Source organism: Rhinatrema bivittatum, chromosome 1 (assembly GCF_901001135.1).
Source record: "Rhinatrema bivittatum chromosome 1, aRhiBiv1.1, whole genome shotgun sequence".
NCBI classification, from domain to species: Eukaryota; Metazoa; Chordata; class Amphibia; order Gymnophiona; family Rhinatrematidae; genus Rhinatrema; species Rhinatrema bivittatum.
The window spans coordinates 494,597,805-494,624,501 of record NC_042615.1 but is presented as its reverse complement, the minus strand read 5'-3'; the positions used below and the strand labels follow the sequence as shown (position 1 = coordinate 494,624,501).

Sequence of the window (26,697 nt, the reverse complement as noted above, 5' to 3'; positions counted from 1 at the left end):
CCTTAGAGAATCCAGGCCTAAGTTAGACGCCTATTGCTGAAAATCAGTGTTAATTGCCCAACTTATTTTCCCCTCCCTAACTTCACCCTCCTCGTGCCATCCACTTTTTGGGCACCTAAATTTAGGAGCCTAGTAAACCTGGGTCCCTAAACATAGGTGCACAGCCCGAGCCAATTTTCAAAAGGATAGATTTAGGCACCCAGCTCCCAAGGTTAGGCATCTAAATCCTTTGCAAACTGGAGTTAGACACCTAAATCAATCTGGAGGCAAAACAGCAGGCTTACCTAAGAAATGGAAAATAGGAATAAAAAATGAGCAAAGGCAGTATTTGCCCTTTAAATAAATATTACACTGCTGAACCCTTTAGCTTCTTTACACAGGAGGACACACATTGTGCTATAGCAAATATAACCCCCACTCCCGCCCATGGTTTATTTGCACAATAAGTTTCCCATAAAGAAAACATCAGCAAAAACAGCATAGAGCATAGCCATGTTTAAGGGCAATTCACATGTCTAGTAACTGAAGACCCCACACAGAGAATAGCTGTATCTAGCCAGCAGGTCGGTGGAGTTTTCCTTAAACCCGTATAAACCCTTGAAGGAAGCAGCAGACCCACATTACCACAAGGATAGCTGTGGGCCAGGGATGGCTGAGTGGGTTGCAGGACACAAGTTGTGAAAATGTTCCTTTCAGTCGGAGTAATGGATCCTAGTAGAGTTAGAAGAATATTCAAAGTGAAGATTACTTCAAGAACTGGGACCCCTACCTGCACGATAGCAGGTCTAAAGTTAGCCCCGGTTCACCTCTTTTTAATCCAGCTAGATTTTAGACTGACAAAGACTAAAATCCAGCTGGATAAAGGACTGAATATACCAAAACTTGCCATTTAGACAGATAACTTATCTATTTAAATGGCTTTTCAATATTGACCTCTTAAGGTTTAAGTTCTGGAACTGAAGATCAAGGAGACAAGAAGTTGGTACATTTAGGTTCCAGTGGAAAATAACTTGCCTTACCTAGCCAAAGAGTGTCATTAAAGAGGTCAAATATGTACCCACAATTAACTGAGTATGGCTCATTCAGTGCAATCATGAGATGGATGGCAAGAGCAGAAAAATAAATCATTTCATATTTAATTTCAAAACATGTGGATCCTGAAGACTTCTTTAAATTCATTGCTATTCTGAAAATATATGATATTGTGTGGATTTAAAAAGATGGTACTGCTGATCAGCTCAGTGGAAACTGCTGTGCACACATGTTGAGAAACTGAGTTTGACTCTTGGTCAGACTCCAGCTTCCAGGGTTGGTGATGCTGCAGAGTTAGTGGTCACTCACAGCCCCTGGGGAGGAAGGATACTCAGCCATCGCTAAACGGCAACATCTTATGGCTGGATGAGGGCATCCCTTGCCTTAGCCAGACCAGGATTAAATCCAGGTCTTCCGCATGGCAGCGTGCAGTGCTGCATCTGAAACACCGGGCTGGCTTCAGATATGAGATTTGTGGCCACCCCCCCCATCAAGGACTTTATCTGCAGTGGCTGGGCTTAGTTGGGGGCGGGGGAGGGGGTAGAATCAGGTTCTGACTGAGCTAGAAGCCCAAAGAAGTAGGGAAACAATACTGACCCAAAAGCAAAATTGTGCAGGAGAAGCCAAGCACAATACTTTGCTTTCCACAGAAGGATGCCCTCTACACTCTAGCAAACACACTTACACAAACATATAATAATACAGCAGCATCAACTTTCCATCCGTTCCTGTAGTGTCACTCATGATTTAACAGAAGATAGGGAGTGCTACAGAGATGAATTCCTGCCATTAACTAATCAAACTGAACTTGAATAAAGTAAACAAAGTTGTGATTTATCCTTGAACAGAGTGGGACCCAGTTGATCATGATCTACCTCATTTTTCAAGAGTTACAGCTCCTAATTGTTGAGGATGGCTGGATACAATCCCCCTAGTCTGGATCTGATGTTCTGTAATGGAATTCCATGCTACCATTTCTGTGTAGGTCTTTGTTTTCTCTTTCTTGTTGATGCCGTTATTATATTATCTTTCCCTGAGTAGCGCTTCCAACGCCGAGGCATGTCAAAGGCAAAGCAAGACTAAGTGTTGGCTGTATCGCTTCTTACCACATACCAGCCACTGAATGAGTAATGAAGTTTTCATAGTAGGGTTTTCATAACAATGGGACCGACTCCAACCACTGTGCACTGCCTGAACTGAATGTTCAAACAGTTTAGAAACAAGCACCATGGAAAGTTATTAGCTCAAGACATTATTTATTGCTGAAAAATTCCTTGCCAGAAATAGAAGTGCTTTTAATACTCTTAAGATTTCCAAATGCAGTACCAACAATCTTTTTTTAATTCTAATTATCCCTCATATTTACTCTTTTCAGCATTAGTTAATTATCACCTGAACTTAAAATTTCTAACCAAGGTTTCCCAACATCTGCAGAGGTCAACACCTAAACTTGTTCTACCCTTAAAGATCAAAGAAACTATTTACGAAAACACTATTGCTCTATAAACAAAGAATGCAGGCAACTAAAGAAAACACAACTCTAGAATCAAACTCCAGCAAAATTCTGTTCTGCTTATGTTTCCTTCTTTACAAAGTTCTATTGCTTTCCACTTTAGCACAATAAATCTGTAGATACTTGTAAATTTTCATGAATTTTTTCAATGTATGTGATTTCCAGTAGCTGTATGAGACTTGAAGAAAAGAAGAGACTCGATAAGTTGTGATACCTCTGAAATGAACCAACAAACTGGCAGCAAGTGACCATTCAAGACAACGCTAAACTCAATCCTTTAAAATGGTATCACAACCTACTAAGACTCCATGACCCATGTTTTAATAGAATATTGCTGTAACTTCAGACATGGCTGAACAGGGTACATATATTCTAGTCCAATGTCAAGGAAGAGAGAGCTGAAGGAAGGAGTGAAAGAAAAGAGTGGCACCCAACCAGTGTGGATCTTCTACAGATATCCAACACTCAGGGAAGAAAGTTGGAGGATACCTTTCAGGTACAACAAGGAGCAAAAAGAACCAACAGAGTGTGAGACTTTAATAGCCATGACATCTGATCAAAGGTATTGTAAACTGGGAATTTAATTTTCTTCACCATCCTACCAGTGTAGAAATCCCTTAGGAGGAAGCTCTAAAACTAGTCTTTACCTGCCTTCATGTTTTTATATTTCAAGTTACCTCCAAAGAATATGCATAAGATAGATGTGCATGCACATTGCTTCAAAATGTATGCAAAACCATTCATATTTATTAGGGTTATCCTGAAGCCCCAAGTGGACTGATGTCCACAAGATCTGGACGTTGCCGATAAGGGACATTTTGTTTGTTTTGTATTTATTATCGCCCTACATATGGATAACAACTTTTTACACTACATCATGTTCATTGGACATTTTGAATCATGGGAGCATGTGGAGAGAACAGACTGGTAGCTTGATCAGATTCCACGGATGCGTCTTATGTTAGTATGCGCATTGGAAAGAAACTTGTTTGCACACCCCTTTTTGGGTAAGGGAAACGCACTATAGTTTTGAAAGAATGTTATTCATTCGTACAGAAGCTAACTTCAGCCAATATTTTGCCTTGCCATCACAGTCACAAGTAAATAATTACAAATCTAAATAAAATAGTTTGTGCATCATATTTATACATTAAGGACTATATAACATCTGAAAAGAATGATATCATTAATCATTCTAACTTCACCTATAATAAAAGGTTATTGCCAAATGCTTAAATCAAGGAAAAATGATTACCGTACTTTCAATTAGTATTTCTTCATTTGTGTGACTTTATTAGGCTTCAAGAGCTTTAGACTAATAAAGAAAAGAAGGACATGGAAAGTTCAACTAATGTCCAAAAAGTTCAAAGTTTTATTTGTATGCTGAGCATGCAAAACATTCCGGTTGTCAGCATCCAAACAAAAATATACATATCAGAAGTTTTACGCCCTCCCCCCCGAACACAGGCCATGTTTCAAAAAGTCTGCATCGGGAGGGAGCCAGCAGAAAGCTGAATACTCAAAATAGAGAGAGGGAAATGGTAGTTTGAGCATGAAATCCCCAAAACAGAAATTCTAAGGCAAACTAAACAAGAAATGGCTTCATTCTTGTAGACCGGTATAAGTACAATCGAGCAGGAGTGTAAAGCCGATTTATAGTGGAACAGGACCACCGATCAGAGAATGAGAAAAGTTGCCTGCAAAGATTGTTCGGGGATATAATGAGTTCAGGTTTACAGCCAAGAGCCGGCTTCCTTTCTTCATTGGCCTTTCATTTGCGATGGTTGGACCTTCGCCTATTACCTTACTTCAAGAGCTTTAGCCATACAATTAGCGTTAATAAACTTGGTATGTTTAACTATCCATGCAAAGTTTAAACCAATGCTTTACTGTAGCGGTTCTCAATCTATGTGTCGCAAAACACTAATGTGTTACAAACCACAGAGAGGTATGTCACGATACTCCATCAGCAGCATACCGTGTTTCCTGGACCCTAGTGGCCAGGCTTTTCTTCCTTCCCCCTCCTCCACCCGAACTTGAAAATGCTGACAGCCTGGGTAGCACCTGGCAACAGGGCCAGTCAAAGCACTAGGTGTTGGCATGGCATCTCCTTTCTCCTGCCCATGTGACCCAGAAGAGGAGGTGGTGTGGCATGGACTTGCACGCAGGAAGGAAAGGCCATGCCATCATCAGAAGAAGGAGGAAGAGCAGCAACAGAGGCACCAAGCCTTCACCAAATCTGCTTAAGGAGCAGGAGGAGCATCCGGCAGTCAGCAGCAAGAGGTAGTGCAGCATCAGCTCTGCGGCCCAAAGGAAAACGAAGAGTCCCATGAGCTGTGGGAGCTGAAGGAAGCAGCGGCTGCTGCTTCACTTATGTTTGGGTGGAGGGGAAGAGTGAGCAAGTGAGAGAGCACATGCGTGTGAAGAGAAACTGTGTGTGAGTGAGCATGTGTGTGTTTAAGTAAAACAATATATGCAAGACAGAATGTGTGTGTGTGAATGACTGAACATGTGTGTATGATTAAGCATTTGCGCAAGTGAGAGAAAACATGTGTGTGTGTGTGTGTGTGTGGTATGTGCAATGAGTGAACATGTATGTATATGAATGAGAAAAGAAGGTTTGTGAACAAACCCCCTGCCAATCCATAATAGTCTTAAGTCACCTGGAAAGCAAATGTTCCTGGGTATGGAGAACAGGGGAATTTTTTTTATCCTTATTAGTTTTATTTACTGGGTGTTTGATGTATCTGCTATTTTGAAATATTTTATTGGTGTTTTACATTTTTTTTGTATGAGTTTTTGATTATTGGATGTTACTCTATTCCTCAACTTTTGAAATATTTGTTCTTTTTATTAGTATGGATTTACTACTATTGATTTTATATTTGATGATTTTATTGTTTAATGTTTTATGAGGAATTGTAATGTTTCTGTTTTTGCATTGTTGCACTACCTACAGAGTCTGGCTTGTGGTTTTCAGTTCAATTTTTGTCTGCATGTTTCTATTTATACTTTTGGTCTCCAATCCATATTTGGTGAGGATCTGTCTAAGTTCTGTATGTGTGACCAAGGACAGATATTCTGCTAGAGTATAGGTTCTGTGTAAGGATCTATAGCAGCTTGGATTTTTTTTTTCATAGATAGGGTTGTTGCTGTATCAGTACTGGTAGTTAATGCTGTTTAGGTATGGGAGATGTATTATAATGTAATTGCAATTCATTTACTTATGAATTTCTGTGACTTTCTGGCTCGTTATTAGAAGATAAGGTTGGTAACTGTTGCACTCGGGGGTGGACCCTTGTCCTGGAGCAGTGGAGAACCGCTCTCTGGTAGGGACCAGGAAGCAACTGCCCCCAGGGGGGTGGAGTACTGGAGGAGACAGAGGCTAGGATGAGCCTCACCACTGGAAGCCCGAGGTCTCCCCGGGAGGAGCCCGTAGGGACCCGGGCCGCTTGGACTTAGGTGGGCCTTGCAGGGTCTCCTGGAAGGATGGAAGTCCGGCGTGCCCACAGACAGAAGGGGAGCGTGGTCAGGTTCGAGACTGGAGGTCAGATGTAACAAGGAGGACCAGAATAGCGTAGGTGATGACAAGGCTAGGAACAAAGCCAGAATCTAGAGACGTGGTCAGGCAGGCAGAGGTCAGAGTCCAGGGATCAGTCCGAGAAGTAGTCAGCAAAGCAGAGGTCAGGTTCCGGCGGTCAGACAAGGTCACAGGTGGCAGGCAGCAAGCAGATGAGTCTAGGAACAAGCTGAGGTCAGCAGGCAGGCAGGTCGAGGAACAGACTGGAGTCAGAAGGCAGGCGGCAGGCAGGCAAGTCAAGGAACAAGCCGAGGTCAGTACCAGTGAGACAGTTCAGAGGTACTACCTGAGGAGACGGACAGACGAACAGGAACAGAAGGACGCTGGAGTACTAGGATGCAGGAACAAGGCAGGAATAGAACTGGAACAGAGGGATCCTGGAACGAGGCTTGGAACAAGACACAAATGCAGTGACAATCTAGCATAAGCCGACCCGATTGCCAAGGCAAGGAAGTACAAGCAGGGACTTCCTTATAACAGGGAATCAATCAGGGCGCGCCGGGGAGCTAGGACCCGCCCTTGGCCCTACAAGAGGCCGGGCGGTCCGCATGCTCGCGTGTAGGGGCGTGGCCAACACAGCCGAGGACGCCAAGCTCCAGTGTGAGGCCTGGTGCGCAATGGAAGGCACGGCGACCGCTGCCACAGGACGCCGAGGCCTGGAAGTGCTTGCAGCTGCTGCTAGGGAGGCCGACCCGGAACCTGCCTTGGAACCATGGAGGTGAGCAGGCCCGTGCGCAGGTCAGGTGCGGACGGGGTGCGTAACAGTAACTTTCAAACTGGTGCATGGGAACTCTTTTACACGGGTGTGTCGGTGCACACCCATATATGTGGCCATTTTATAACTTATGCATGTATATGTGCACGTTATAAAATAGCCTGTCCATGTGCACCTAATTTTAAGTAGTTGTGCAATTTCTGCTTCTGCCAAGTAAATCAGGGAATTTTAAAAGAGGCTCGCCCACGCCATTACCAGTTTCACCAGTTCATCTACCAGTTTGCCCAGTTAAACACTAGGTCCTCCAAACCCCCCTAGTTTAATAGCCTTCACCTCCCCCAGACCAATAATTCACCTCAGTTATGGCTAGTTTTTTTTGTTTTTTTTTTAACTTACACCTCTTCCATAGCAGAAATAAACTTATGTATCACAAGAGCTGGGCGTGTGCCCAGGTGTGTAAGTATTTAGGCGGACATCTCTTGGCCATGCCCCGAGATCCTCATGTCCCACCCCCTTTTTTAAAACCTTTGAGATGTGCATGTAGTGGGAGATACACATATTGTCACACTGTTTGAATTTTTCTGACCCATGTAATATGCTAATTTTTACAGACACACTTCTGTCTGAAGTTATGGGAATATTTTGAAAAGCTTGACTCTGAACATTTGAATATACCCAAACATATCCAAGTAAATCCAAACTTCTGAACGTTTGGCTAGACGTTGAAGAGTCTAAGCAGACATTTCTTGAGTAAATTCAAGTCAGACATTCCTGGATCTAAACCTGGATTCAAAGCACATCAGAGTAGTTTTGCTATAAAGTAAAAGCTATTTCTTGATTTACATTTGGTGTGTTTGTAGATATATAGTTCATTATTGATTTTCTATTATTCCACTCATAATCATCAATTGCATATTATATTTCTACAGTATTATATTTGGTTCATAGACATAAGGTAATTTCTTCTTTTAGCATAATCTGCAGGCTTAAATGAAAACAAGGTATAGCATTACTGAGTTCCATATGTTTTCTCTTCCTTCTCATTCCCTAAAAAGATTATTTTCCCTATTGATTCTTGCCAAGGTCTTTCCTCAGCAAAAAGTCCCACCAAAATGCTCCTAAGTTAAGTAAACTTCATACAGCAGGGGCAGCAACCATGTACATGTACCACTCAGTGTGCAAATGCGTTCTGACTAGCATGCATTTGCATGCCAATTAGTGTTGATGACATAATGCAAGCATCTTTTATATTTGAAGGCTGGCTATGCTAACCTTGACATACCAGGTGAAAACAAAAGTCCCCTGATAGCAATCTTTTTAGCAGAGGCTGAAGGGAAACACTTTCCCTCTGACAGTTTTTTCATTTGGGGATCCCCCCCTTATCTTCAATCTTGCCAACATGAAGATGGTGATGGCTTTTTGACACCCTGCCAAAATCTTTGCCGATCCCCTGTCAGAGAGAGATTTGTGACATTAAGGCATGTGTCCCTTTTTTCTACTAAAAGTTCTTTAACCTTAGATATCTAATGCAGCGAAAAGAGAAAGGTCCAAAGTGGTATAGTGAAATTGAAAGGTGATAATGATCAATGTGTGGAGAGAGACAAAGAAATGGCAGAAATATTAAACGAATACTTCAGCTCTGTGTTCACTAAAGAAGACCCTGGAGAAGGACCATCTCTACACAACAAGAAACTGGAAGGAAATGGAATAGATGAAAATCCTTTTACAGTAGAAAATGTGTGGGAAGAGCTAAAGAACCTGAAAGTGGACAAAGCCATGGGGCCTGATGGGATTCATCCAAGGATATTGAGGGAGCTCAGAGATGTTCTGGCGGGTCCACTGTGTGACCTGTTCAATAGATCCCTTGAAACGGGAGTGGTGCCGAGTGATTGGAGAAGAGCGGTGGTGGTCCCGCTTCACAAGAGTGGGAACAGGGAGGAGGCTGGCAACTACAGACCGGTTAGCCTCACTTCGGTGGTGGGAAAAGTAATGGAGTCACTGCTGAAAGAGAGAATAGTGAACTATCTACAGTCCGGAGAATTGATGGACCAGAGGCAACATGGATTCACCAGGGGAAGATCCTGTCAAACAAATCTGATTGACTTTTTTGACTGGGTAACCAAGGAATTGGATCAAGGAAGAGCACTCGATATCATATACTTGGATTTCAGCAAAGCTTTTGATACGGTTCCGCACAGGAGACTGGTGAATAAAACGAGAAGCTTAGGAGTGAGTGCCGAGGTGGTGACCTGGATTGCAAATTGGTTGACGGACAGAAGACAATGTGTGATGGTAAATGGAACCTTCTCTGAAGAGAGAGCGGTTTTAAGTGGTGTACCGCAAGGATCGATGTTGGGACCGGTCCTGTTCAATATCTTTGTGAGCGACATTGCGGACGGGATAGAAGGTAAGGTTTGTCTTTTTGCGGATGACACTAAGATCTGCAACAGAGTGGACACGCCGGAAGGAGTGGAGAGAATGAGACGGGATCTAAGGAAACTGGAAGAGTGGTCGAAGATATGGCAGCTGAGATTCAATGCCAAGAAGTGCAAAGTCATGCATATGGGGAGTGGAAATCCGAATGAACTGTATTCGATGGGGGGGGAAAGGCTGATGTGCACGGAGCAGGAGAGGGACCTTGGGGTGATAGTGTCTAATGATATGAAGTCTGCGAAACAATGCGACAAGGCGATAGCAAAAGCCAGAAGAATGCTGGGCTGCATAGAGAGAGGAATATAGAGTAAGAAAAGGGAAGTGATTATTCCCTTGTACAGGTCCTTGGTGAGGCCTCACCTGGAGTACTGTGTTCAGTTCTGGAGACCGTATCTACAAAAAGACAAAGACAAGATGGAAGCGGTACAGAGAAGGGCGACCAGGAAGGTGGAGGATCTTCATCGGATGACGTACGAGGAGAGATTGAAGAATCTAAATATGTACACCCTGGAGGAAAGGAGGAGCAGAGGAGATATGATACAGACTTTCAGATACTTGAAAGGTTTTAATGATCCAAAGGCAACGACAAACTTTTACCATAAGAAAAAAATCAGCAGAACCAGGGGTCACGATTTGAAGCTCCAGGGAGGAAGATTCAGAACCAATGTCAGGAAGTATTTCTTCACGGAGAGGGTGGTGGATGCCTGGAATGCCCTTCCGGAGGAAGTGGTGAAGACCAGAACTGTGAAGGACTTCAAAGGGGCGTGGGATAAACACTGTGGATCCATAAAGTCAAGAGGCCGCCAATGAAGAGTGGGTGACTCGCCAGAATGATGGCTACTGCCTGGACACAATACCCTTATTCAATAAACATACACATGGTTACTGTGACTCCAACATCACTCTAAGCTTCAACAGCAAGAGGAAATGTGGAAAAAAGGATTTGCACTCACAAAGCCGGGAGTAGCTGGCTTGTTACAGCGGTTACTACCCCAAACCAAATGTGCCTGATACTTCACTTTCGATGCACATCCAGCATAGCTCTCTGCTCCAACGGCAGGGGAGAAGAAAAACTGATACTTCACGCATATCCAGCATAGCTCTCTGCTTCAACGGCAGGGGAAAAGAAAAACAACCAATAAGGGCTGTATAACATAGTCTGGGTTAAAACAAATAAGCATAGGTGTAGCTTGCTTATTGCGGCGGTTACTACCCCTATTACCCCTAACTAATCAAGCTAGATATTTCACTTGGATGCAGCTCCATCACTGCTCTCTACATTAATGGTGGGGGAGGAAGGGAAATAGAACCAAGAGCTAAAAGAAACAGATAAGTATGAGAGAAAAAATGTGTGAAGCTTGCTGGGCAGACTGGATGGGCCGTTTGGTCTTCTTCTGCCGTCATTTCTATGTTTCTATGTAATGCCCTTTGCAAATCCAAGATCCTATTCCTCAATACCAGAAGAAAACCCTTTATCTTTTTTTCTTTATTCCAGATGTAACTGCCTACTGCACAAAGTGCTAAGCGATGTACAATAAAACATGCATACAATTTTAAAACATGAATAATAAAAATAATAAAATACAGACTATCACAACATAAAATCAACATGGGCAAATTATCTAAAGGAACCCTCTAACCCACTCCTCAACACCTATTTTGAAAGTAGAGAAACTCCTCCGTTAGCCAGTTAAGTAACACAACAGAACAGCACTGTGGCCCTCAGCCTGTCCAAGAGTCTACTAAGAAGTGAATACAAGAAAATAGTTTACACAGGACTATAATACACTTAAAGAATGGAATTTATTACCAATTTATAGTTTATTTCAAGTGTTTTATATCTATTTAAAACAAATCATAGGAAGTATTTTTTCACTCCGTGTACTTTCAAGCTGTGGAATCTGTTGCCAGATGATGTGCTCAAGGCAACTTATTCAAAAGAGGGTTGAACCAAAGTTCCTAAAGGAAAAGTCCATAAACAGTTATCAGCCAGGTAGACTTGGGAGAGCCATCACTTGTCCCTGAGAGTGAGATACAAGAAATAGATCAACTATTTGGAATCTGATGGGAACTTGTTGTGATCCAGATTGGCCACTGTCGGAGACAGGATGCTGGGCTTGATGGACCTAGGACTGACCCAGCATGTTCTTATTACCTTTGCATTGTCTTATTTTATCTGAATTGTTTTACTGTTTATGACTGTATTCCGTTTTGAGAATATTCATTTGGAAAAGCAGATACATTTTTATAAATAAAATAAACTTACTTCAAAATGCTATTTTGCTCTTCCACATTCAGTTTCGCAAATGTGCGAAACCATATAAACTAAAAGCATAAGAAAAACAGCTTTCATTTTTTACATAGAGACAGAGGATGTCAGTAAATAAGAGCACTTGGTCTATTCCAGTCTGCATATCTGTGCAGTCCCACTGTTGTCATAGATCTTATTCCATCCACAGTAATTCCCTCTCTTAATCTATCCTTTGTGTCTGTAAAGGAGTCACAAAACTGTCTCTAGGACTCAAAGTCTCAATACTAGGACTCAGTCTCAATACACTGAGTGTGAGGATAAAGCAGAGTGGGAGTAGTAGAAGGTGGCTGGCACTCCCCAGTGGGAGGCGTCATTGTTTTGACAGAACCCCCTGTGCCCTTGTGGCTCCAGCTTTTTTCAAGTCCCTCCTTTGAAGGGAGAGGTCGTTCTTTGTATGGTATATCTCTCAAGAGAGACACTGGCAGGGTGGTCTCTCAGAGGAGAAGGCTGCCTGCCTCTTGTCCTAGAAAGGTGGCTGGGGTGAAAGGTAGGCACCCAGGCCTTCAGGGCTAGGGAGATTTTGACATGCGGTCTAGGGGTGGATTCTTGAAGAGCTAGAAAAGAGATAAAAGGAAGAGAAAAGAGTTATTTTTTCTGAAGCTGTCTGAATGAAAGAAAAAGTTTTAAAAAGAGTTAGAAAAGTAGGAGAGAGATGAATTTGGGCAAAGGAAGGCTTTGTTCTTATCTTCAATGCTGCACTGCTCATCATGTGGGAGAAATAGGCATTATTCTGTTGATCTGTTCATTGGGGTAGGGTAGTGAAGAAAAGCAGTGAATCGGAGTGAGTTTTACTGTTTCTCTGTCTCACTCCAGTGCACTGCAATCTAGTACTCTGCAGAGATTGCAGTGAACAAAAGAGCAACCTGAGCACTAAGCCTGATAATATCTCTAATGTCCGGACAGGTGCCCACCTGAGCCCCAGTGATCATCAGATGGTATGGTTTGATATTGCAAATAAGACACAGAAAAGTCACACAAAGATCTGAGTTGTGAATTTCAAAAATACAGAGTTTGACAAAATGGGGTTGTACCTGGAGGAAGAGCTGGAAGACTGGGAGAAAACAGGTGTGGTGGAACAACAGTGGGCCAAATTAAAAGGAGCTATTACAAAGGCAACACATTTATATGTTAGAAAAGTAAACAAACATACAAGGAAAAAGAAAGAAATTTGGTTCACTAAGGAGGTGGCTGAAAAAATAAAGGCAAATTGAACAGCATTCAGGAGGTATAAAGGATCCCAGAAAGAGGAATACAGGGAAGAGTACTTGGTGAAACTGAGGGAGACAAAGAAAGAAATCAAGAAAGCAAAAGGTGAAGAAGAAGAAAGGACTGCCAAAACATTTTTCAGATACATCAGAGAAAGAAGGAAGGCCTGAACTGGTATAGTGACATTGAAAGGTGACAAGAAGCAAAGTGTAGAGACAGATAAAGAAATGAAAGAAATGTTAAGAAAAATAATTTAATTCTTTGTCCAATAAAGAGGACCCTGGAGAAGGATCGTTTCTAGTTGATAAGACCCTAAATGGGAATGAGATAGAGAAAACTCCTTTTATAGAAAGCACTGTATGGGAAGAGCTAGGAAAACTAAAAGTGGACAAGACCATGAGACTGGATGAGATGTCTCAGTATACTGAGAGAGCTCAGAGATGCGCTGGCGGGTCTGCTGAAGGACCTAGTCAATGTTACGCTCGCCACCCGCAGCAGCCCCGTGGTGCGGCCCTCTCACCTTTCTAAGCAACTTCCAGGCTCCAGCTCCCCGTCACTTGTGGCAGTGGGCTTCCGGCCCTGCTCCACTTCCCGGGATTTCCAGCCAGGATGCCTCCATCCGTCGGGCCTCTCTGCGGGGTTCGCTGAGAAATGCCACCAGCAGCACCGCACCCTTCCCTAGGCACACGCGCATCAGTAAACCTTTTAAAGGGTCCGCAGCAGGAACCTGGCCGCAGACCCTGATGCCGACGTCAGATCCTTCAGAGTATAATGCTCAGGCCTCGCACTGAAGCGTTGCCTTTGAAATAGGTCTCCTCGATTCCCTGTTTGGTTCTGAGTACTCGTTGCCTCTGTGCTTCCTTGATCCATGTTCCAGCTTGTCTTCAAGTTCCTGATTCCTCATTTGTCGCGTCTGTCCTTTGATTGACCTCCTGGTGCCGACCTCTGCTACGTCCAATCTTGCTTGCCTTCTCCATGCCTGACCTCTGCTATGTCCGACCTTGCTTGCCTTCTCCATGCCTGACCTCTGCTATGCCTGACCATGCCTACCTTTTCTGTACCTCGACCATAGCTACGCCTGACCACGGCTGCCTTCTCCGTGCCTCGACCATTGCTACGCCTGACCATGCGAGCCTTCTCCGTGCCTCGATCATTGCTACGCCTGACCACGCCTGCCTTCTCCGTGCCTCGACCATAGCTACGCCTGACCACGCCTGCCTTCTCCGTGCCCTGACCATTGCTATGGATGACCCCGCTTTAGACTCCTTTGTGTCCAGAGTTCTACGTTACTTGCTACACCTTCCTATTGCCACCAGCTCTCATTCAAGTTCGACAGGATGCCTCTGTCCCTATCCTCTGGACTTGCACTCCTAAGGCTCCGGCCTTTCTTTGCTCAAGCACCTTCAGTCAATCCTTGTCCCTTGGTGCTTGGGTTCCTGTACTGGGTCCAGTCTAGGATAGAACTACGCCATCTGCTGGCTGCTGTCTTTTGGCTGAACTACCTGCCTCTGACGTCCAATCTCAAGGCCCGCCTAAGTCCTGCCGGCCCCGGCACCCAAAGGCTCAACCCGAGGGGAACATGGGCTAGTATAGGTGAAACTCCAGTGGCCTCTAGCTTCAGCCCACTCCACCTGCTGATGGTGGGGACCCATAGGCCCTTGCTGCGGGTTGCGTCCACCCCACCTCAGTCCAAGAATCCACCTCCAGTGCAACAGTCAATAGATCTCTGGACATGGGAGTGGTGCCACAAGATTGAGAAGAGTGGTGATGGTGGTCTCGCTTCACAAGAATGAGAGTAGAGATGAGGCTGGAACTACAGGCCGATTAGCCTCACTTGTGGTGGGAAAATTAAAGGAGACTCTGCTGAAGGAAAGGATATTGAACTATCTACAGTCAGGAGGATTGCTGGACCCCAGGCAACATGGATTCACCAGGGTAAGGTCCTGTCAGACAAATCTGATTGATTTTTTTTGATTGGGTGGCTAAAGAATTGGATTGAGGAAGAGCACTCAATGTGATCTACTTGGATTTCAGCAAACCTTTTGATACGGTCCCGAATAGGAGGCTTGTGAATAAAATAAGAAGCTTGGGAGCCGGCGCTAAGATGATAGAGTGGATTACAAACTGGTTGACTGACAGAAGACAGCAGGCAATGGTAAATAGAACCTATTCTGAATTCTGCCCACTGCTTTCTCTGCTGGAAGTTTGCTCCAAGTGTCCACCATTCTTTCAGTGGAAAAAGTATTTGCTTATATTTCTATCGAGCTTCCCTCTCTTTGGGTTCATACAAAGATCCCTGGGTTCTTGAGCTTTTTATTCTCCAGAAAATGCTACATTTTGTTACCTTATTGAAGATTGCTAAATATTCAAATGTTTGTATCACAGCCCTCTTTCCCCTTCTTTCATCAAAGTAATGGAAAGAACTCCTTTGTATATTGTCCAAATACTCTAACTACTCTTAATCAAGGTTTGGGACTGGAAGGCTGAAGCTGGAATGTGAAGTAAGATGAAAAGTGAAGCCATAAAACTGCTACATAAAAGTCATCACATTGTGGCTCATTTGAATAGAGATTATGAATGTAATCTTATGATCAGGAAGAGAGAAACTGAGACAAAAATCTTAACTAGACCGTGACAGTACAAGTGCACCTCCTGGCAGGGATGACCATAATGCTGGTGTGGGGAGATCCCTAAATTTGTGCTGTTTCTTTTCTAGTCACACACGATATTTTGGGTGAAGGAGATCCTGAGATCTTCATGGGCTGCAGTTACTCTAAAATGTTTTACTTGTTGAAGATGTATTAGCACTGAATGACTACAGGATGGCATTTATTGCCTGAGGGGGGTATGTGATATTTTTAATGTTGTAAATGAGGGGTGGTGTCTTGGTTCCCTTAGGAACATGGATTAATATGATTGGTGGAAGAAGGTTTAGCAGGAGGCATAAATGGGGAGGATTTGGCCACTTATTTTTCCCTTTTCCAGGTTGGAGTTGGTGTGAGGGGGGCTCCCCAGGACGTAGTGGCCTGCGGTACCCAGCCTACGGGCTGGTGGGCCAGGTGACCATGCCCGTATGAAGTGGCGCCATGCAAGGGCTCTTCCCCTCAAGGGAGGAGGCCTGAGACTGTGGAATGGAAGAAGAATCTCTTCCCCCAGAGGAGAAGTGTAGGAAGGAGTTAGGGGGCTGTTCCAAGATGAGGAGATCCCCATGAAAAGCCCAGGACACGAAGGATACTGGGGGGGACGGGGGACGGGACACGGGACCTGCATGCTATTGGAAGGAAGAGGTAGAGAGATTTTATTACATGGTCAAGAGAGAAGGGGTTTGTGAGAAAAAAAAGTCTTAAGGGGGTGAATCTAATTTTCTATATAGGGTTTGAGACAGCTGTTTAAAATCAAGAGGGAACCAGGAGTGTGGTACCTGTCCCTTGTGGTTTTGAGTGGGTCTGAGGTATGAAAGAGGTAGTGTTTTTGGAATGTGGAGTGGGAGGGGGGATCTAGCTGTCTTTAAATGTAGGCTGCGTGACTGGTACACTCATCTTGTAGAGTACCCTGAGGAAGATTTACTCCGACTGTTGGTATCCCATGAACTCTGACTGGCTGGATTAAACCCAGAAATAAAGTTAAACATTTGTAGTTATCGAAAAGTGGTGCGCCTCCGCTTAATGCTTTGTTTGCTACCAGCACCAACGGGATAGTTTAAGGGGCAGAGTTCATGGAGGAGAGGAACATGGTGGCTCTCCATGAGCCATCCAGAGAAATTATAAGCTAACCCCTGCACTCTCCATCCGGGTCCAATTCACCACCTGCATGACCCATAAATTGGGACCCACTAAATAAATTTGGGAGATGGACCCTTCCTTCAAGAGGGAAAACCCTCCCACCATTTTATTGTGTGAGGATGGGATTACACTGAGAAACACTGCCTTGAAATGGGTAGGTTATATCGTACCAGTGCTTTCCATAGCAGCAGCTTCTGTTCTCCAAGATGTAAGCAGCACAGTTCTTATGTGCAGGTCTCCTCCCCCGCATTATGGGCAGGAGCGTCCACCTGGGTTGGGGGTTGGTTTTTATTTTGTACTTATTTATTTATTTGTGCTGTCTGATTGTGAAATCCACTCTGGGCTGCTTCAAATTGCGAAATATCAAGTTAATAAATACATAAAATAAACTCAGTTATTAGCATGGCTTCAAATTCAAGCTTGCAACCAGTCCAAAAAAAAAAAAATAAAACCAAACAGCTTTCAACAAACAAAATACAACTCCAGTCTACGATTTTCTGCCCCCAGTTTCTGCAGGAGAGCCCAGCTCAGGTTCCAGCAAGTCTTTACTTTCAGGTTTGCGGACGAACAGTTCAAAATAAGGCTGGAAAGTCGCAGGAGCACAGTCCATGGCAATTCCTCTCCGTATCAGACAGGGAAGCAATCAATCTGAAAATTCTTGTCTTTGGAGGAGAGAAACAACCTCATATTTTGTCGTAAATTTCCTCCCAGGAAACCAGTATTCACTCTGAGTTTTCTCTACTATGATATACTTCTGTACATACCAGAAACGACTTTAAAAATTTAAAAAAAAGTCTCACCATGCTAGGAAGTTCTGGGAAAGTGCTCAGTGGGGTAGCAGTTTGGAGTGTCTGCAGGCTGGAAAACAGCTAGAACAGGTGCGAGCTGTCTGCAGGACCGTCCCTGGGGAAGGCCAGGAACTAGCCCGGGTCCTGTATTTTGAAGGGTCTTCACACTTCAGTCCTCCTCCAGCCCCGCATCAGTGGCTGCCTTCTCCTCTGTCACTTTCAGTCTGGAAGTTTCAACCATGCAAGGCCGGCTGGTCCTGCTAGACTGAAGCTGGCAGAGAAAGAAGTCTGTAGGTAAGAGGGAGGGAGAAAGGGGGTTGGAAAGGAGGAGGAGGAGGAGGTGGTGGGAGAGAATTGTATGGGAAGGCAGAGCGGCTGCTAGAGCAGGTTGACAAGTGATCTGCGCCCCCAGGCAAAAGGCATCATTGGCCCATAACCACTGGACCCTCAGGCACTGCCCCTATTGCATGAATAGTCAGTCCGGCCCCAGGGAGAGGATTGTGCTGGGGGGTGCCCTGTACAGGCCGATTTCCATGGGCCCCCACCCCCTTTGGGTCAGCCCAGACTGTCTGGGATGTGCTCTGTTACATGGACTTTGATTTAACTAGATACTGCATATATCCACTGAAAATATATTTTCAGTGCTTCTTATTCAAGAGAATGAATGTTAGACATTGAGAGAGGGCAAGTAACAAATAATCAAGAAGTAGAACATACACCAGACTATATGAATTTAACACCCTGACCTGACAAGGGTAGGGTGTTAAATTTGCTAAGACTTTTCTCTCATTCTGTCTCCTTGGGATAAAGCTTAGTATATCAGGCTGTAAGTGAATCCAGGAGTTTTAAATTGGATATAAAGACACTACAATAAGCTCAAAGGGCCATTTGACCAAATTCAAGCCTCCAGTAGAATTAGTTACAATAATTTGATAGCATTATTCAAATAATCTTACATGAATGTGATCTAAAACTATACAGAATATGACAGAAACCTAACAGAAATCCTGTCCCTGCAATTCTGGAAAAAGACATGCCACATCCACAGAAACTCCCCCAACCATAGGTGCACAGCAGAAACAGGCTAGTTCCCTTTACTGCTCACCATATAAAAAAAAGAATATTCATATTCTGGTGTCACCTCAGTAACCACAACACAAGCTCCCCCACCCCCGAAGAACACACTCTAATGCAACACAAAACCCTGCAAAAAACACACTCAGCCCCAATGTAGCAAACCTATCATACCAGAACAGCACTAACTCCCAAGAATGAAACAGCAACAACCCTACCTATGAAAATATAGCACTGCAAATAGTTAAACAGACCCTAGAACACAAATACTCATCCTTTTGGGGGCAGACTGGAAACAAAACGGACAGCAGAATATATCCCTACAAAGAAACTGCTCGCTACCAGATTAGATTTCAGCTTGTCCTGTACCCATTAGACTGGCTCTACTATACATCCATCTGCTTTATTTGCCCCAAAGGGACATTTATAATTTATTATTTATTATTATTTTGAACTTTTTCTATACCGACATTCATGTGGCAAGATACATATCATATCGGTTTACAGTGTAACACAAAATTGCAACAGGCATTACATGGAATGTGGGAGTTGCTCTATTTGTGCCCATTCTATAAACACAAAAGTTTTTGTTCCGGCACATTAATAGTTCTATTTTATTTTTTAATATTTGCATCTGCACCTTGGTGGTTTATTTTATCTCTTACCCAGGTTCTCAAGTATGCACAGGAAAAACAAAACATGGGCTGCAGACCTGGATTAATGAGCACCATACTGCATGTATAAGGGGAGGATAGAAGCTCTTATTTTCAGTCTGAAGTAAAAACAGTTTTGAGTAGCTTTGTTTTTTATGCTATTGACAAAGCTGAACACAATGGGGTAGATTTTATAACATGCGTGTGTGGTGTACATGTTATAAAATCGGGGGTCGGTGTGCGCAAGAAGGTGTACCTTGTGCGCGCCGAGCCTACTCAGAGCTGCGCTGCTTTCCCTCCTTCCCTCCCAGGCCGCTCCGAAATCAGAGCGGCCTCGGAGGGAACTTTCACACCCCCTACCCCACCTTCCCTACTCCGCCCTTTCCCCCCTACCCTTTTCGTCTTTTTTTTTTGTTTTAAAACTTACTTCAGCCCTGGGGCAGAAGTAAGTTGCGAGCGCTGGCCAACTGCCGGTGCATGATCCCCGGCCCAGCAGCCGTGCAGAAGCCTCTGGCCACGCCCCGCCCCCTCCCCTTTTGTAAAGCCCCAGGACTTACGCGCGTCACCGGGCCTTTTTTAAATAGGCCCGGCGCGCGTAAATCCGGAGGATTTAGGCACGTAACCTTTTGAAAACCTGGCCCAATGTGAGAGGGGGAGATAGACTGCCAGCCCTTAAAGGACCAGAACTAAAAGTCTTCTAGTTGAATTCCAGGCTGCTTTGAACTGTAAACTGGACAGATCTGTTTGTCTGTAATGTTTTTTGTTTCATTGTTGAAAACATGGTCTTTGGACTTTGTGTAACCCCCCCAGGTCCTTCTTGACTACAGTGTAGGGGCACATTTGGGCGCTGCGGGGTATCAGCTAGCTTGCTGCAGATCCTGGAGAAGGGGAGGTCTTCAGTGGGGATAATCAACTTCAGGGCCCACATGGTTAGGCCGCAGCACCAAGAAAAAAATACATCGTAAACACTACCAAGTGTTCCAAAATTTAAAACATTTACTGAAACATTTATTAAGGGAGGTCACCTGGCACAAAAACTTCCTATGTGTTACACCTAGAATATCAAGTCAGTCATATATCTGTGAGCCTACAAGCAAGAGCTTCCTTTGACTCCCAAAACCATTTTCAGGAAGGAGTTCCCTAGGAACCTCTTATGCCGTGGGACTCCCTTTTTGGTACAAGACTCTAGGCTGAAGTTTTTTTCCTCCTTCCCTGAAATACTCTGAAATCACAGGGCAGATCCTCTGCACAAGACGGGAATCCTTCTTACTCATTCGGTTACTCCACTGAGAATTCTCTAATAATTCACAATGGTGAGGCTCCCTGCTGCCACTCCATTGGTGCAGAACCCCTTCAGTTGTAAATCACCACTCTTGAGAGCCTGCTCTGCTCTTGAATGTAAATCAACTTCTCTCACAGATTTAGGGTGAATCTCCACTGGAACAAGAAATATGGAGAATACTCCCTTTCACTAGGAATACACATCAGATTCTTACTCAGAGCTCCTCACAGCTGCTCCAAGTACTCATCTCCTTTTCCTGCAATCCCAAGGGCCCTGACCTTGAGTCCTGGACTGACTGTGGAAAAGTAAGAGAGATACTTCTGGGTTCCTCCACTATACTGAACTACCACTCCCCCGGACACTTCCCAAGTGTGGAGTGTCAGAACAATACACCTCCTATTTAACCTGCTTCAAAAGAAAGGTACCATTAGGATCCCCTGCCCCTTACATTTGTTATGTAACCACAAGTCGGATGATCCCAAATGAGTCAAAGGGCATATTAAATATCTGGGATGAGTCTCTGATATCACTAGGCCCCACATCCCTTGCAGCAGAAGAGGACCAGAAGCACATACTGGAAACTGAAACCTCTTGATCCAGTGGGAGCATTGAGAGGAGAAGATTAATCTTGCTAGTGGCTGAAGAGGATCAGAAGGTATTGCTATGGGAAATCTTAGGACTTAAAAATTTTGGGGAGAGATGAAATAGTGGGGTATATTCTTTAGTTTGTGTGTGTCTGAGATAATATGCAGCCAGAGGGAGTTAATGCTAGGTTAAAAAGGGAAAATAGGACCACTCCATCACAATCCTCCTTTAAGAACATATTTTTTTACACTACTGAGCATTAAGTTTGATTGATTCGCCAGCATAACTTCTTCTTGATTTTGATTTCTATAATTTTGGACATTATAAACATTAATATCCTTTGGCTCTTCCATCTCTTTTCTAAAAGGAGCACATTTTGAAAGATGGCTGCTGGCAGGGCATGAGTGAGTGCAGATCGCTCCTGCCCTTGCTAGACCATCAAACGTTTGGGGTAAGCCTGGGGAGGCTGTTTCTGAAGGGGGACATTTTTTGCTTAAAGAGTAGGCCTTGCAGCCCTGAGGGAAGGGGGGCCTTAGGTATGGTTAAGTTTTTGCTTTTATTTAAACACCAGGCATGTGTGCTGGGGTATGGGGAGTCCAGGAGTTGCCCCACAGACCACCACTGACATCTTTAAAAGAGAGAATGAGGGATGACTGGTTGGTGGAAGGGGGAATAGGAATGCAGTAGAGTGATGAGTGGCAGAGGCACTGTTAGCCACCTAAAAAATCTGGGGCATAGGCCCGAAAGTCCTCCCCTTCCCTCCCCTTGAGATTTTGATAATTAACATCCTAATCAATAGCTCCTCCCAGAACAAGCCTATAAAAACACATACTTGTGCATCACACTTTTAAATATTAAGTTTTAAATGCTCTCTTTTCTATGTTTCTATATTGCTGTCGTCAGGAAGCATCTTATAAAAAGATTTGAAACAGGGAAACCGCTTCTTCCTTGGCCGCCCAAAAACACTGGCAGCCCCGCAAGGCCTCTTCCTAGGTCACCTAGAAACGCCGACAGCTTCTTCTTCTGCTCCACTAGAGGCCAAAGACTTAAAGACTATGGATACCGAGGAGGCGACTCGGGGAACGAGCCCCGTTTGCCCAGTGCTGATGACGCCCCTGGTGAGTGGAGAAGGAGAGAAAGATTGCCAAGGGGTGGGATCAGGGGTTGAAATTGCTAGGGAAGAAATGCATCACTATGTACTTCTGCTACTCTTCCCCCTGCCATAAGCTTATAGGAGGGAGAGGGTTGGCTGAGGAGTTTTGTTGACTGCACTTCATCCTTTGTCAGTAAGAGCAGGAGGTACAGAATGCCTTTGGAAATCTTGGATGCTGCACAGAGTATACCCTTCTGATATTGCTTTTGCTTGGCCTTCCTAAGCAGGTATTCGCTATGGCCTCCAGTGTCAGACTGGGTGAATGAACTCTAAAATTCCTTGAATGGCAGAAATGTGCTTGTCCTGGAGACCAACAGAATGTTTGCTTCATCTCTCCCACTCAGGTTATAATAATTCATGAAAAATAGACTCGATCCTTACCTTTACCCCGTCATACTATACTTCCACCCTGCCTTGGGCAATCAGATGAAGAACCTGCAGTAATGGTTTTATTTCTTCCTTTCTCTGACAAGAAGATGTAAACTAACCACATTTAACAGGCAGGCAAGTACAAGTCTTAAGCCTTAAAGTGAAAGATAAATAGGTAAAGCCTGCCAAACATATGTTCATAAGATCTTTTTGTGTTAATGGGAAAAAAGGCAAGGCCAGGCAAAGATGAGAGTTCAACGTGTAGCATGCATAAGTTAAACCTAATATTTGCTCCATTAGGAACTCAAACAAAACATTAAAAAAAATCACAGGATAGGATTTTAAATTAGGCTAATGTACTATAGCTATTAATGTGTATTTATGAAATATTCTTACAAAATCTCTTGGTCTTATATAAAGAAAACATACATGTAACATTCTTTCAGTGGGCAAATGCTATGTTAATCTTTCAAATTAAAGTCTGTTCACTGAGTGTAATTTGCATGTGATGGAACATTTGGGGATCAATTTTCAAAGGGTTTAGACTCCTAACTGTTGGAGTTAGGACCCGAAATTGGCTCTTTTGAAAATTTACTAGGGTTGAGTTACCAAATTTAGGACCATAAAAACAGGGAGATCCATATTCGGCCGCTGTGCACTTTGGCACATTAGCCAGATAAACTTATCCAGCTAATGTAAAAGTGAATTTTTAAAGGTTGCTGCGAGCAGAAATCAGGGGATGTACGACTTTTAAGCCAATGCAATACAATGAGCTCAGCCGAGCGCACTGTTTAACCCATGGTTGGACGCAGGTTTTGGATGCGCGTTCACAACCCCTTATTCTGTAAGGGAATTAGCATGTCCAAAACGTGCGTCCAACCCCCTGTGAAGTTAATAGCACTCATCACATGCTTCACTAGCTTGGTGCACTCTCTACATAGCTGCAATCAAGCTAGGTAGAGAGTACATTGTACAAATCAACTCCTCTTTTACCTTTCATCATTCCAAATGACAGAAAATCTTCACTGATGTCAACTTTGCTGTTTGTACCTCTGACGGTGTATGTAAAATTGCCCCCCCAAAACCTACCCCACCCCAAACCTTACCCCGAGTTATAAGTGCTCCCTCTTACAGAGGTATAAATAGTCATCCTACATATTGCTTTCTACACTCACTCACTCTCACTCATGAAATTGGCATACTAATGCATAAATAGCCTAGTGGTTAGAGCAGTGGGCTATGAATCCAGGATTCAAATCCCGCTGTCTGACCTTGGGCAAGTTACTTTACTCTCCATTGCCACAGGTACAAAACTTAGATTGTAAGCCCTGTGGGGATAGAGAAGTACCCGATAGTAAAGTGATGTGATATCTCAGATCAAATGTTGGTAAATAATAATAATATTGCACCATTTAACACATGTAATGACCCAGCAACTGATCGCTAGATATACATATATATTATTTATCAAAGCATTGTCATGTGCAAGACTGTATACACAAAATTCCACAGATTAATACAACCTCTCACCCGAATTTTCAAAGCCTGGCACGTGTAAAATCCAGGAGATAAGCGCGTGGCCGGGCCGTGCACACACCGAGCGCATTTTAAAAATGGCCCGGCCACGTGCGAATCTCCCACTACGCGCAGAAGTGCTGGGCTTGATGAAAGGGGTGGGACAGAGGCCGGCCTGGACAGCGGCCATTAAAGCCCTGTCCCAAAGAAGCATGCACCAGGAGCTGGTCAGTGCGCTGAACTTACACCTGCTCAGAGGAGCGGATACGTTTTAAAACAAAAACATTTAAGGTAGTAAGGCTTAGTTTAGGGGTCGGGGAGGAGAGGGGGAGAAAAGAGGAAGGGTAAGTAGGAGGGACAGGGAAGTTCCCTCCCAGTCCACTCCTCAAGAGATGCAGACTGGGAGGGAATGACAAAGGCCTACTTGTGTCACCGCGCGTATTTTTGTAAAATACTCCCACTTTGTGCATGGGAGATGACACCCGTCCGCACATGTGTGAGCGGATATTAAAGTCTGGCGTGCATGTGCGCACAGGAATGGCATGCACATGGACGCACACATGCAATTTCAAGAATCGACCCCTCAGGGCATAAAAACAGGACTGGGAACAAAGTACTCCAGTGCTAATCGAAACTTTTTTGAAGGGGTTAATAAACATGTGGATAAAAGTGAACCGGTAGATGTGGTGTATTTGGATTTTCAGAAGGCGTTTGACAAAGTTCCTCATGAGAGGCTTCTAAGAAAAGTAAAAAGTCAAAGGATAGGTAGCAATGTCCTTTCGTGGATTGCAAACTGGCTAAAAGATAGGAAACAGAGAGTAGGATTAAATGGGCAATTTTCTCAGTGGAAGGGAGTGGACAGTGGAGTGCCTCAGGGATCTGTATTGGGACCCGTACTTTTCAATATATTTATAAATGATCTGGAAAGAAATACGAGTGAGGTTATCAAATTTGCAGATGATACAAAATTGTTCAGAGTAGTTAAATCACAAGCAGATTGTGATAAATTGCAGGAAGACCTTCTAAGACTGGAAAACTGGGCATCTAAATGGCAGATGAAATTTAATGTGGATAAGAGCAAGGTGATGCATATAGGGAAAAATAACCTATGCTATAGTTACACAATGTTAGGTTCCATATTAGGAGCTACCACCCAAGAAAGAGATCTAGGTGTCATAGTGGATAACACATTGAAATCGTCGGTTCAGTGTGCTGCGGCAGTCAAAATAGCAAACAGAATGTTGGGAATTAGAAAGGGAACGGTGAATAAAACAGAAAATGTCATAATGCCTCTGTATCGCTCCATGGTGAGACCGCACCTTGAATACTGTGTACAATTCTGGTCGCCGAATCTCAAAAAGGATATAGTTGCAATGGAGAAGGTACAGAGAAGGGTGACTAAAATGATAAATGGAATGGAACCGCTCCCATATGAGGAAAGACTAAAGAGGTTAGAACTTTTCAGCTTGGAGAAGAGACGGCTGAGGGGGGATATGACAGAGGTGTTTAAAAATCAGGAGAGGTCTAGACGGCACCATCTTTAAAAATGGCGTGGGCCATCCATTGCACCTACTATGTGACAGGGGCCACCCAATGGCACCGATAGCCCCTGTCACATGGTAAGGGCAAAGGGCCATCAGCGCCATTTTGTTTAATGGCAGCAGACGGCCCGAGAGCGGGAGATCACTTCCGGGACCCCACTCGACCACTAGGTACTTTAGAAAAGTTTTTTTTTGGGGGGGGGGGAATTCTAAATAATGAGATTTAAAGGGTCAGGGTGGGGTTATTTTTTTTGCCTCAGGACAGCCGAAAAAAAAAAAAAAAAAAAAAAAGCAGTCCAGCCATAAACGAAAATTTCCTGTGGTTCTAGTACAAACATGATTCCGGAAATGATTCCAGAACCGATTCACATCCCTATTGGATAAGTTCTTGGAAGAGAAGTCCATTACCTGCTATTAATTAAATTGACTTAGCGAATAGCCACTGCTATTATTAGCAACAGTAGCATTGGATAGAGTTAGTTTTTGGGAACTTGCCAGGTTCTTATGGCCTGGATTGGCCACTGTTGAAACAGGATGCTGGGCTTGATGGACCCTTGGTCTGACCCAGTATGGCATGTTCTTAATATTTGATAACACTGGCTTGAGAATGACATACAAGTCTCTAGTTTCCCAACTTTTTTTAGTTTTGCTTTCACTTTTTCAGTCTCACTGAATTGAACTGATGCTTCAGAGTGTAAAGAGTATTAAAAAAAAGCCCACACACACACCTTTCAGCCAAAGCTGTAAATAATTATGATGTTAAATGATCATGAGTTCATCTCTGTGTTTGTTTTAAAGAAGATTAAAAATCAACTGACATCGGAACAGGATACACCATAATTATGTTTTGCAAAAAAAAAAAATATATAATAAATAAATAAAAAGGCTTTCATCATGTCAGATATTAGACTATCTAGTCATTAGAAGACATATGGAAAAATGATTTGGGACTTTCCCCCATTAAATAAAAATGTGTAAAGCAGCATATTTTAAAGTTGTTCGTTAAGAGGCTGATAGTAAAAAAAAAAAAAAAAAAAAAAGCTGAGTGCTTAAATCTAGGCACATACATTAGGGGCAAAGGAGCACCCGAGGCCAGCTGGCACCATTTTGGAAACACTGCCAGCCACAGAGCATGGGAAGTGCTCTGGCTTTCTACACTAGACCA

The 26,697-nt window shown here is 43.7% G+C and overlaps 1 protein-coding gene across 4 annotated transcripts in view; it reads right to left on the bottom strand.

Moving 5' to 3' along the window:
- Window positions 1-26,697, bottom strand: part of ADAMTSL1 (ADAMTS like 1) — a 1,467,826-nt gene that overhangs the window by 1,261,481 nt on the left and 179,648 nt on the right. The window lies entirely within an intron of this gene.